General features: G+C 36.4%; 1 protein-coding gene across 1 annotated transcript in view; it reads left to right on the forward strand.

Annotated features, from left to right (window-relative positions):
* Nucleotides 1-7,227: 7,227 nt before the first annotated feature.
* The window catches only part of rap1gapa (RAP1 GTPase activating protein a), a 91,822-nt gene continuing 84,657 nt past the window's right edge, over nucleotides 7,228-14,392 (forward strand). The window contains exon 1 of the mRNA XM_089124146.1: nucleotides 7,228-7,343. The gene's annotated coding sequence lies outside the window, so the exon portion shown is untranslated. The remainder of the gene's footprint in view (nucleotides 7,344-14,392) is intronic.

A 14,392-nucleotide genomic window follows, 5' to 3' on the forward strand; every position in this document is an offset into this window, starting at 1 on the left:
CAGTTTTAGCATAGACCCGCCCTGAGTGAGCAAACACAGTCCAACAATAGGCTTGTTTGAGATGTGTGTTTGAGATTAGGTGAATGCAGTGAGGGGAGGAGTCAAAAAAGCGCAGGCAAGCCGGACAGATCTCGCTTCTTGCACGTTCTCCCAGTGGATCAGACACTTGTGAGATCAAAGGCCGATATCGCAGGATTCACGCCCGTGCACAGTGTTGCTAATAAACTGGATGTAATTTAAATTTTGTTGCTTTTATATGAAAATAAATATAATGGACACCCAAAGTACTTATTTAATTACATTTTAAATAGGTTTATCAATAATTTTTTCTTTAATACAGACATTTTTTTTATTAATAAAAACACATCACATAGATCACAGAGTTTGGGAATATCCACAATTTTAAAAGAGAACAATACATCACGGTTGTATAAACCAACAAGCATTAAGCTGGTCAGCAAGTTGTTTCCCATCGTGCTTTTGATCAGCGCAGACGGTGGAGAACAACTGCAGAATCCGAAACGTTACTCCCGTTGTTACTCGAGGATGGATCTGTACCAACTGTTTGTGGTCCAGCCATATATATCCAGATATATTTCCTTACAGCATATATTCTCTGGCACTGTAGGCATTATTGTCCGACTCTGGGTTGAAATGAACACTGCTACTGAGAGTTTCTGTTCTGATATTATCATTCCTGACACTGGACGCCAGCTTGTGAGGTTTGTATCTGCTTTTAATTTGCATTTAAAGGGATACACACTAATCTGTGTATATATCTTGGGTATTTTGAACTAAAACTTCACATACACACTCTGAGGACATTAGAGACCTATACTCACCTAAAGGATTATTAGGAACACGCAATGCAATTATCTAATCAACCAATCACATTGCTTCAATGCATTTAGGGGTGTGGTCCTGGTCAAGACAATCCCCTGAACTCCAAACTGAATGTCAGAATGGGAAAGAAAGGTGATTTAAGCAATGTTGAGTGTGGCGTGGTTGTTGGTGCCAGATGGGCTGGTCTGAGTATTTCACAATCTGTTACTGGGAGTTTTACGCACAACCGTTTCTAGGCTTTACAAAGAATAGCGTGAAAAGGGAAAAAACATCCAGTAGCCGGCAGTCATGTGTGCGAAAATGCCTTGTTGATGCTAGAGGTCAGAGGAGAATGGGCCGACTGATTCAAGCTGATAGAAGAGCAACTTTGACTGAAATAACCACTCGTTACAACCGAGATATTCAGCAAAGCATTTGTGAAGCCACAACACGCACAACCTTGAGACGGACTACATGGACTACAACAGCAGAAGACCCCACTGGGTACCACTCATCTCCACTACAATTAGGAAAAAGAGGCTGCAATTTGCAAGAGCTCACCAAAATTGGACAGTTGAAGACTGGAAAAATATTGCCTGGTCTGATGGGTCTCGATTTCTGTCGAGACATTCAGAGGGTAGAGTCAGAATTTGGCGTAAACAGAATGAGAACATGGATCCATCATGCCTTGTTACCACTGTGCAGGCTGCTGGTGGTGTTTTATCTTGGCACACTTTAGACCCCTTAGTGCCAATTGGGCATTGTTTCCTGAGCATTGTTTCTGACCATGTCCATCCCTTTAAGGCCGCATGTACCCATCCTCTGATACTTCCAGCAGGATAATGCACCATGTCACAAAGCTTGAATCATTTCAAAATTGGTTTCTTGAACATGACGATGAGTTCACTACTAAAATGGCCCCCACAGTCACCAGATCCCAACCCAAAAGAGTATCTTTGGAATGTGGCTTGAATGCTGCTGTTAAATGCTCTGGAGAGGAGATAAACATGACAGACTAAAGCTCATTCAGGGCGGTGTCTATTGGGCAGCAGTCGTGGGCATTGATGTCACAAAAGCTACAATCTGCTAATGGCTTATTCTGAGGCACAGTCACATTTATGTTGGATTAAAAAAAGAAGTTTGACACTGCCAACACACATTTATGTTCAAATGAATTTTGCATAATAGGTCCTCTTTAATGTATAGTTTAGTGTATTATTTATTTATCTATGGAATTTATTTTATGATTTTGTGAATTATTTATTCATAATTGTGTTTGTTTGCTTGTTTTACCAGTTTCTTGATGTAGATTGGTAGTGCTGTTTCATGCTTTTATATATTATAGATAGATGTCAGAATGTGGAAAAACAAGGTGTGACAAATAATTAAGCAATTTAATTTGAACTAATTAACTAATAACATTTGCTAACTAAAAATGTCTGAACATTAAATGTATTTTTAAGTGCTTTTCTACAAAAATCGTTCAGCTGTGAAATTCCCAGAGTCACTAGAGATCACACTTTATCTAACGCCAGAATAATAAATATATGCCATTTTCATTATACTGATTATGCAGTATATAAGTATACTTGTGAAAAATGATTTAATAGGGATATTAAATGTTTTTAGACTGGGGATTAGAGTGTTTTATACCAAGAGAATTTGAATACAATACCAAAATACAAATATAAAATTCTCAGTGATTACAATTGCTTTGATATGGGTACAATGACTCGCTTGAAACAGATCAAGAAAGAAAATAAATGTAATTTATTCTGATAGAGCACAAAGGATGCCTGATGCAGCAATGACTTTTAGATAATCAGCTATCTTTGCTGGAAATGCTTTGCTCAATTTACTTTAAAAGCTTTATTTGCATAAGAAGAGAATTTGGTTGAATTTTCAGAGAGCACATGATGGGTGATGCACATTCTCTTGATCGGATGCCTTTTCAGTCGTTCTTTATATGGAAACCAATGTCAGATTCCAGAGATATATTTGTGCATGAATGAGCGCACGTTTAAAAATTTCATGGTGTTTTCAATATTTATGAAATAGAGGAAGAACAGTGTGTGCTTCCCACTTTGAATTCCAGCTAAAGGAATTCATGCTAATTTGCTTTTGTTTACGTAATTATTGTCTCTCCAGCTGTTGATGTCATTCACTGTGTGAATTTATTCTCTATGATTTCACCCCATAACAAAGTCTCTGCAGAACAGCATATTTAATATTACAGAAATCAGCCAAAAATTGTGGGGAAAATGACAAATAATGCACTGTGCATAAATAACTGAAATGACACGCTGAATAAAGTATCACTTGAGTTCATTTTATGATTGCTTAATATATATATTCAGCTCTAGCTAGGCATATTAAAAAAACGAATGAAAATAATTAACAAGGGCAAATGGAATCAACAAGACACAAAACAGTAAAATATAAATCACAAACATTTGAATGCTAATAGTGACATTTCTCTTTTCTAGCATTAACAATTCATAGTGTAAGTGCCGTTTCCATCAAATATACACTAAAATAGGTCAGCCTGTCTCGGTTTGCTTCCTCCCAGGGAGAGCTGGGTTGAGAATGAATGATGTCTAAAGTTTAGAGATTTGAAATGTTCAGAACAGCTTGCAATTAATGCAAAAACCCCTCAGTTCTTTATTCATGCATCAGGACCCAAATAAATTCAGATTTGTTGTCCTCGCACAATTGCACTTGTTCAGGAAGAAAGTCTTGACACTGACGGCCCTGTTATTTTTTTCTCCATGATAATTGCGGGGTACTGTTAAAAAAAGAAAAACAAGGTGACTTTCTAACTCTCTGGATGGCAACAATTATGAGAGCAATTTGTATCACATCCTCCAGTCCCTGCCATGTAACAAAGAGCTTTGACATTATTGTCTGGTACTCCTCCGCTTCTCTGCAGCTTCATCGAGGAAGGGAGCTCTGAATTTCATTAAGGCAAAGATAATGACTATGTATCAGACCGGTTCAGGGCATGAGAAGTGTGATTAACTTTCTCTCTCCGAATATCGAGCTGTAGGACCGTGCTGAAGTTACTGGGGGTGGGCCGGTGTGTGTTAGAATTGTTGGTTGTTCTCTGGCCTGAAAAGTCCTCCTGAGGGGCCGTCTTTGATGTGAGTCGTGGACGTCAGAGAGACAGCCAGGGCTGATGTGAGGGGATTTGCATTAAGATAAACACATGAAAGAATCAATGCCTTTCACTGTAAAAGCCCAGCCACTGCTGTGAGTGGAGTGCAACTGTTATATTGGTCTAGCCAAAGCCAAGTGGATTTTACTTCAGTGAAACATCCTCTGATTAAACTGAATTATTAAAATGCTCATATCGAACACCTTTATAACAAAAGAGAATATTTGCATTTGGAAGATGCTTTAAGTTATTTTATTTATTTATTTATTTTAATCAGTTCATGCATATGAATTTAGCTGGGAATCGAACAAATCTTGGTATTGCTTACATGCTCTATACACACCCACAACAATTAAATATTTAAATCTAAATTTTAAATTATATATATTTTATTATTAAAAATAAAAATGTATCAAAATATAGAGTTTTCTAGAGAAATATTAATATTTAAAGTTCACTGTTTCTCCCTGATTTATTTTATTTTCTTCCATAGTGTGTGTTTTTTAATTAATTGTATTGAATCTAATTAGGGTCAATTTGACCAATAACATAATGATCATAGTTGTACCTACCTATAATTTTAGCATAATACAGCATTAAAACTATGAAAAGCTCCCACACTCACCTCAGTCCAGCATCACATTGTAACCCGCGTGATCTTAAACCTCAGGGCAAGGTCTGTGCAACATCTGACAGAAGCCTGTGTCTATGCATAGAGTCATGTATTTCAAAAAGACAACCATCCTATTATTTTCATTGTGGTATATGGTATTCCGTATTTGCATGTACAGTTGAGAGTGCCCCAGGGAAAATTATGCATTGTTTATCAGCTCAAATAACAGAAAAGAAAAATAGAAAAAAATATATGATAAAGAATGCATGACTTGTTATATCGAACATGTGATCTGGCTGGCAGCAGGAGGATGAGCAGCTTAAATGATATCTGATGGACATTAGAGTCCATAAGCATATACCATGAAAACGTAATAAAGTAATACAGAAATAACAATTATGTTGCCTAAAAGCTGAAAATGTCAAGGTTTGTTAGATAGCAGTACTTTTAAGGCCTTTCTGCTTTCATTCATTAATAATTGGATTGTTGCTGTTGTTTGTGGCTCTTCCATCCATACATACATACATCCATCCATCCATACATGCATACAGTACATACATACATAATCTTGATTTTTATTTTTAAATGCGTCTGTCAGGTGACCTGGTATTTCAGCTGAAATTCTGGAGTGTGCAACTGTGCATTCAATGGACACTTTCCGATTAAGCCAGGGGAGAGGTTGTTGTGAATGGCAGTGCAGCGGCGGATGTGCTATGTCCGAATTTTATTAATTCATATCCATGCTATATAAAATGTATTTTTTTAATGGTGTTGAAGTAAGTTTCGAACTAAATACAGTAGGCTACTGCTACAGTGTGCAGTTTTGGACCTATCAAAAAGCTTTCTTTTTTGGTCTATACTCCCATGGTGCTGCAATTTGAAGAGACTCTTTCTAAGCACATTTTGTTTACATGCAGCAACTAACAGCATCATTCAGTGGCTGCATAATGTTACCATAATGTTCATTTTAGCTTTAGTTTAATTTTCATGGACTTTTAGTTTATTTCTCTTCACTCACCTGTCTCCTTTGTTCTCTGTTTCCCGACAGTTAGTTACCACCATGCACAACTTTGATGGCCAAATATCAAATAAATGGGAATGGCTGTTTGGAAGAATGAAGACATGTTTTTTGTCTTTAAGTCAAAAAGCCTTAAAGGAAAACAAATCTTTCTGGAAAAAATATGAAGTGACTGCAATGAGCCATGTTGTGTTTTCCACTTTTGACCACACATTGATTTTTTTTCTGGTAAAGTTGATGATGAATCTTTTAATTTTACAAAACTTTTGGAAATAAATTTACTTAACTTTTCAATCCGTTGTCAACAGCATAGACTTTTATCTTTATGAAAAAAAAAATAACTTTAAAATCCTGAAATTAAACAGGCTTTTACACAGACAAAGAAATACTGCTGTTTTGAAGAATGATGCCATTTTCTTGGAAAAGTAAAGCAAAATGTTAATGTCTCAAGTCTTAATAAGCGCACAGAATTACACCAGAATTACGTTTTAGCTTTTTTGTTATTGTTGTTGCCCTTGTTCTTTCAACAAAATGTCAGAGTTATTTAAGGGGAACTGGGTAAGTCAGACCTCATCTCAAAACCACAAGAAATGCAACCCTTCGACATTTTAAATGTCAACGGGAATGGTAATGTCATGTGGTTGGAGCATACGTCTGAAGAGTTTATAATAACATACCTAGGATTTTAAAATGAAAAGAGCAATCAAGGATGCAGCTTTACACTCATGGATAAAAATGGTTTGCATTTGACAGGCTAGAAAAAGACTCAAAACAGATTCAGAAAGATAAAATTCAGAGCCAAAAGCACTTTGTAGTGAAATATGTCCCATTTTTATATGGAGTAACTTTATTCTTTGTCATGTTTTTCACAAATAATCTTAAACCTCAAATACCCAGACACTCTAGTAAAACTTCAGTTCTTGTAACAATTAAAAAACCCAAATAGCACTCTCCAAGATTTTTATTTACTTCTCCAAGATGTCTTATAAAGATCGCTTGTACAAACATCCGATGAATATCTTGAAAGTCAGTTTTACATACATTCTAAATCACAAACATCTTCAAACATCATCTGAAATGTTTCATAGATGCATTGCAGATAAGCAAACACTAAAACTATGTCTTCCAGATGAAAACAAGCTCATCAAATAGATGTGTCTGTGATGTTAATATGCTGGGAATACTTATGCGTCAATAAAACCTAAAAAAAAAATAATAATAACATTATATTACTCAAAATTAGCACATTCAGGAAATAGTGCTTATAGAGCTTACACACCGTATGCATGCATATATTACAGTACATTATAATACAGTATATTCAGATGTTAGAAACTCCCCCCCCCCTCTATATATATATATATATATATATATATATATAATGGCCTATATATTAATTCCCCAGTGTTGCTCTCTGTTTAAGGATATTCTAGCAGCACAATCTCAGTGGGGGATCAGTGCTGTCACGTGTAGATGTCTCAGAGTCCTCTGCGTCAATCTGTGGAGTAGGCTACACAGTTGTGTGAAAGGAAAAGAAGAGCTCTGTATTATTCAGTACACCACTGAACCTTCCTGCTTCACTGTTATATTGTGTCAGTCAGAGCATAAGTGGACCTTTCCGTTGCATGTGTGCCTACAGATGGTCTGTGTAGTTTAGCCTACTGTAACGAGTGCGCCCGCATCACTGGACTTCACATTGGTGAAAACAAGAGAAGTAGACCAAAGAAGACAAGAAGGTAAGCCGACATACTTTTTTATAATTTGCTGTGAGACATTGAAAAATAAATGCAGAGAAATAGAGCTTATGCAAGAGGATTCTTCGTTTCACGCTTTATCTTTAATAAGCTGTAGGCTACATGGGGAAAAAAACGTCCGTTTGGTAGCCTGCTCTAGGCAACGTGAAATATTTGTTCGTATGGTTATGATTAAAAAAATGTAATAAGCTGTTTCTTGGCAGTATTCTCCTTTAATGTTTTTAATAGTGGTGCTGGTTTTTTTTTAGCTGTATTAATATTGTTTTTTAACTGATTTGGAAACCAAACATGCTGCACGCGCATTTGATGCCCGCGAATTCAGGACGCGCATGACCATGCTGGATAAAAACTCTCTTGATTTTTGAGAGACAGACTAAATTCGACTGCGTGTTAGTAACTGCTAGTGTTAGTAACTGCTAATAAGACAATAATCACATTAAACCATCTACTGTGTATCCTTAGGTGTGTGTATATATCACCATTGCCGATGAAAGTGTGACTAGCAGATGAATTTGGGTAATGATGGTATATACACACACCTAAAGGCTATACACAGTAGATGACTTAATGTGATTATTGTCTTATTTTGACTTGGGTTGAATTAATGGTACAAACACTGAGTTTCAGATGCTTTTGCGGTTTGTTGATTCAGTGGTGTAGCGTTTCTCTGACAACCACAACCTACAATATGCTTTCTGTGGTATAAAATTAACTGCCATCTTAATTTAGAATAAATTAACTCTTTATTCAACAGGACTTTCTTAATTATAGCTTTGACATTTATAAAATCAAATATAGTCTAAACAGAATTCTTATTTTGCTTTTTGTTTTAAATATTGCAGTAGCCTATTACAACATATCAACGCTTTTGCAAAAGCGTCCTATATGGCGCTTTGGGATGAGAACAGTCTCAACATATATGATTAAGTGCACATCATTTTTTTCATTATCTTTTAAAATAACTTCCGATCCCTCTTGCAACAACATCTCTTCTTTGATAATGTGTTTCACTTGTTCACACTTCCATTAAATAGTTCTAATAATTAAATAGAGTAAAGGGCTGTCTGAGGGCTCTAATTTCGGAATTTGGCCTAAACCCAGAGATCTCCCCGCTTCCCAGGTTAGAATAGGAATAGAAGTGAGTAGTGATGGAGGGATGCTGGAAAACCACAACCATCTGACAAAGTCCTGGCATAGCTATGTTTTTTCTTGTTCAAGGAGGCCTACGTCACAATAAAAAAGAATGTAATTTCCGTTACATGCCAGCTTTACAGAGTAGTTTGCCATCATTTACTGACTCACGTCCTTCGGAACACATCTGACTTTTTATGTGGAATACAAAAGGTTTTTTCTTTTCCGAAAAAAATCTTCTGGTCCCTTTTTTCATATTGAAACTGAATGAGGTCTGTCTGGGACTGTCATGCTCCAAAATAAGCACCATAGTTTTATGACTCATATCCCAAATCTCCTATCAGATTACTTTGTGTGAGGAACAATCTGAAATATAGGGTCTGATAATCTTCATCTGCAGTGATATTTGTCCTTTATTAGAACTGCTGTGGCTGGATCTTGAGAACCAGACCAGTCAGATTTCAATGAATAACGACAAAATATAAAACTATTGTATACATAAAATACATAAAACTTATATGAGAATATGACTTCAGAAAAAGTTATTATTATTTTTGCATCCTTTATGAAGATGGAAAAGCTCCAGGTTTTGGAATGACACAGGGTGAGTGAATTGTGACAGACTTTTTATTTTTGAGTCAAATATTTTTCAGCTCAGATCAGGAAGCAGCGTATCTCTAAAGAGATTATAGCAGTCAGTCACAAACACTCGTTCTGTTGAACTAAAGTTAGCTCCTTTTGAAAGATTTCTAGCCTAAATCTATGCATTCATAGAGAGATTGAGATCCTGGTGTGTGTTTGGTCCTTTCAGAGCCATTCTGTTTGATGCTGTAATATTCCTCTCATCTCAGTCGAGCTTCTGCCTCTTGCTTGCGCTGTCAGCGGTATTTCACAGGGGGAAAAGGCTTGCATGCTCTTAAATGTGTCTTTTTCCATTCCCCAAACCATCTTAGCTCAAATAATGAAGGAAAATTAGAGGGTCTGTGGGTTGCTTTCCATTTGCCTGAACTTCAGAATGTAGCCACACGGTGCAGAATGTCAGTAGTCCTGCGTTATTGTTGCAGTGTTCCTTTTCTAATTTGTTGTTATATGTACTGAAATGAAAAGTATGGATTTAATTCAATCAAATAAATAATCCAGCACCAGTGTAGCAAGGACTTTCTCTTTGAATGAAATGAAGTTAGCAAGACTTAATTCTTGCAAGATGTTGAATATTGGAAAACAAATGTTGCTCTGGTTACAGTACATTAGGAATCTATATGCAAATAGTGTCAAGACAAAGATACATGCACCAAGCTATTGAATCGTGGACAATATCCTGCTCTATTGCTCTGATGCTTTATAGTCTTGAGCTTTGCTGTTTTTTTCAAAAGCCACATATCTTTTTAAACCAAATGATCAGAAGGTACACCTTGATTAGACAAAGCGTATAGACTGATTTTGCCACACAATTTTAGACTTAAAAATAACAAACAAACTTTATTTTCAAAGATAAAATATTATTTACATCTACATTTAGCTGAAGCTTTTATCCAAAGCAACTTACAGTTGTAATATATAGAGGTCGCACGCCTCTGGAGCAACTAGGGGTTAAGTGTCTTGCTCAGGGACACATTGGTGTCTCTCAGTGGATTCGAACCCGGGTCTCTCGCACCAAAGGCATGTGTCTTATCCACTGCGCCATCACCAACCCCAATATTCTAAAATATAAAATTTAAATATAGAATATAGTATATTTATCACGTGTATGCAAACTTATTCTATATTAGTAACTTAATAATATCACTCAGTCAGTCCCTCTGCTCTTCAGAAAATCCCATGGCACAGAAATGTTTGCTTAACATTTACAAATTCAAATCTGGCATATTTAGCATAATGCTTGCCCGTTATGTATTCATAGGCAGCAGAATGTAAAGATGATTGAATCTGGATAAGCTGTAACTTGTGATTCAACAGAATAAACTGTCAGGCACAAATCTGAGATGTCTACACTATTTGTACATAAGATTATAAATGGAGGCTGCATCATCTTCAGGTATTTATCACATGGTGTAGCACATCTGCTTCTCTGCCTGTTGCATGCTCAGCTGTGATTCTGATCTGTCCCCAACAGCAGCACAGCATCTTAAACAGTGTGGCTCATCAGCAGATAGTCTGATGTTCTACCTCATGTGAACTGGAGTTCTCCAGTGACTCAGACAAGAAGAATATTTTAAACATGATTTCTTGCTTGATCTGTTTGCTGCCTCTTTTTTTCTCTTTGGTTATGAAACTGTGGTTGTTTCAACCATTAAAAAAATAACATTTGAGGTGTAGTATTACAGAATATCCAGAGTAGCAGCAAACAGTAAGTCTTGTCCAGCTGGCCAAGAATGGCCACTTAAAAGCAGGCAGAAACGATTAAGTGATGAATCACAGTTTTTTTTTTTTTTTGCTTGGCATTTATTTATTGAGTCTAAATCATGACAGCACAATGACAGATTGGCTTGAAATAAGCTCATGGAAATAATAATGCAGTATTCTCATCCACATCTCAGCATTTTCCTTTTAAAACAAATGAGTTATTTCCATAACATGAAATATTTAGCAATTTCAAACAGAATTTAAATATTGCTGCACCCCTAGAAATAACTCCGGAAACAAAGTAATATACACAATTGATCTAAGGTTTAGTGTTGGTATAATGTTTTTTAATGAGAAGTCTCGCCAAGGCTGCATTTATTTGATGGAAAAATTCTGTAAAAACTGTAATATTTTGAAATGTTGACTATATTCTGTTTGAAAATATGATCAAATGCAATTTATTCCTATGATGGCAAATCAAAATTTTCATTCAGTGTCACATTCTGATATGCCGATTTAAAGCTCAAAAAACATTTCTTGTTATTTTCAATGTTAAAAACTGTCCTCAATATTGCTTGTGGAAACCATTTAGCAGCAAGTTAATCAGTTTGAATCTGCATTTTTAGCCTGAACTTGCTATTCAAATGGCCAGGAAAGAGACTGTGAGTGCTTTCTGAGACTGACAACAGTCAACAGAATCTTCTCAAAGTAAAGGATCATTGTGTTTGTGCTGTGATTTTCACCAGCAGTGGGGTTTCTGATATGGATTACGGACTTAAAGGACATGTTGGCGGTGGGCTTAATTGAATTTGGGAAAACAATTTTATGTAGTTTGTTTTCTCACTTCCATCTTCACACTGTGCTGTATTCATGCTGGGGTTAATGCAATATGTACTGTGGATCAAGGTTCAGGCAGTGTCCTTTCTCTGAATTGTGAAAACTAAAAGGTGGGGTATAGGCAATTTTCAGAGAGGCTAGAAAGGCTAGATTTTCAGAGAGAAAGAAAGCATGAGATCCTCTAGATCCACCACAATACATTAAGACCACTTAATTTAGTGATTGCTATTAGGATATGAAGAGACTTTCAACCAACCAGCAAAACAAAAAATGTTTCTGCTACAAATCACATACATTTTGATTTTGACACCTTTTTCATGAAAGGCCAAAGCTTGCTGTTGGCACACATGTCTCTTTTGGGCCTTTAGTGAGTGGGCCCATTATGAGTGAGCTGTGAATGATCCCAGAAAGCCTCATTAAATCTCCTTTCAAGGTTAAAACATGAACTCTGAGGTGAAGAGCTGTGGTTGCCTTTGAGGGACTGAGATCTTTTGCATTCTGTTGATCAAATTTAAATGTTCCCTAATGATGTGTAAAAACAGAACAAGCAGGAATTTTGTCCACATTCATAGTTCAACCTCCACAGATTCTCAGTTGTGTTCATGAAATATGCATGCAAAGGCTTAAGGTTCCCTTGTATCTGTTCATAATGTCAAACATAAACAATAGAGAGTCATTTTTTTTCTATTACCTAAATCAATAGCTGGTCTATAGTTGTAACCATTAACAAGTCAGCACTTCACTAAGACTGGCTATAAAAGATTTATCTCTGTCCCATATTAAAGGAGTCATCATGAACTGCACTTATAATCTTAGTATGATTTTTACATCAATAATTGTCTTAATTTAGAAATAAAAGACATTTTTGCCTGTGTCCGTGCCGTTTGCACTGGTGTGTACGTTCTGTGCCGTTGTGTCCGTGCCGTTGTGTCTGTACCGTTTTGTTCATGTCGGTGTGTCCGTGTCAGAGCTGTTGTCAGTACCAGACCAGAGTCTTTGCAGTCTCTCTGACTTTATTGGAAACTGCAAACTGTTCAAAGGGCTTTAAACGATTCCAGATGATGAATAAGGGTCTTATCAAGCGAAACGATTGCTCATTTTAAAAAAAAAATAACAAAGTTTATGTTTTATAAGCTCAAATGCTCGCCTTTCTCTGTACTGCGATGCACGTTCGTGACTCTCCTGTTCGAACTCAAAATGAACAAATCTTTTTCCGAGTCAGTTCGTTCGTTTCGTTCGTTGAATGAACCAAATGACTCGGAAAAAGATTCGTTAATTTTGTAATGTAGCTGAAAAAAAGAAATCACTGTTTATTTTATTTGTATATTAGGTTATATGTTGTGTATAAGTGTATGTGTATCTTTGTTCTTATCTTTTAATAACAAAGAAAATAAGCCTAAATGTCTGCCATTCTTTTTTAATTGATATTTTGTTGCCTTGTAAGGTTGTGTTTTTAAAATAGGTACTGCATTAGTTTGGCCGTAATGCTCAGTCACTTGCAAAATAGTAAAACCAACATGCAAAAGAACCGTGATTTAATCGTGAATCGTGATTTTTCTGAAAAAATAGATGCTGTCTAGATCATCATCATAATTTTGAGTATCTATAAACAGAAATGCAATATGACATCCATAACTCTGTTTTCAGTGGTGTATAAACAATCAGACAATCAGCTGATTACTATTATTATATTATATATTAAGACCCTTTATTCTCACCTGACTATGGCTTTGTAAACTTTATCCATTATAATGGACTGTGGCACAGAAACAGTGACAATGTTACACACTCCTGGCTTACTCTGGCTATTCTCTGCTGTCTCAGACGACGATATGTTTATCCCGTTTTAGCCACCGTAGCTTCTTCGAAAGGGAGGGGTGTGGGCTGAGCCCTTAGTGCAACTCGCAACCGAACCGCTACATGTTGCTAAAAAATACACACTGCACCTTTTTAATGCTTTGTTCTTTGTACATATGTATTATATACAAATTATATTTATTTATTTATTTATTTTACATTTTTTTATTGGGTCCATTCTGTGCATGAAAAGTTGGCATATATCCACGAGATGAGTATCCCTTTTGACCGCTCAGCATATCATCAGATAACGGGCCTGTCTGCCATACAGTGCACTCAGCACTCTGTCATGTTTTGCGTGCTCATCTAAGAGACAAGACCTCATTCCTCAGATTTGTAGACTCTGTTGGGACAGCTGAATGAATAGTGCTTGCTTTAGGTGAGGAATGAGTTTGCAGTAGCTTGCTCTTCCTCAAAGTTGAGCTTTAAGCAGGACCGGATCTGTCACCCTGGATCCTGCCTGAGATGCGTCAAGCTGCCTCGGGGCTTCAGCTAATTGGCTGCTGGATCTCTCCAGAGGGAATTGAAGTGGTACGGCTGGAACTTGGAAGGAGTGCTTTTGAGTGTAAGAACAGTGCAGACATGTAGCCTGACTCTTATTTATTATTCAAGGTGTCTTAAGGTTAATTCAATATGATGTCTCTTGCGATTATGTGGTGAATAAATCAGAGACAGAACACATTAACTTTGAAAAATGGACATACTGTATGTTGTGTAAGTGTCCGGCAGGCTAATGGTAAATGTGGTTATCATTATTTTCAGGCCATACATCTGTTTCTCTGTATCACAATGATTTATTGTGCTTTCTGAGAACACTTGCTCTCCCTTTGATAAATGTTTTATCTGTGTTCATGGCACCTTTC

Source organism: Pimephales promelas, chromosome 20 (genome assembly GCF_988280905.1).
Source record: "Pimephales promelas chromosome 20, fPimPro1.hap1.1, whole genome shotgun sequence".
Classification (NCBI taxonomy): domain Eukaryota; kingdom Metazoa; phylum Chordata; class Actinopteri; order Cypriniformes; family Leuciscidae; genus Pimephales; species Pimephales promelas.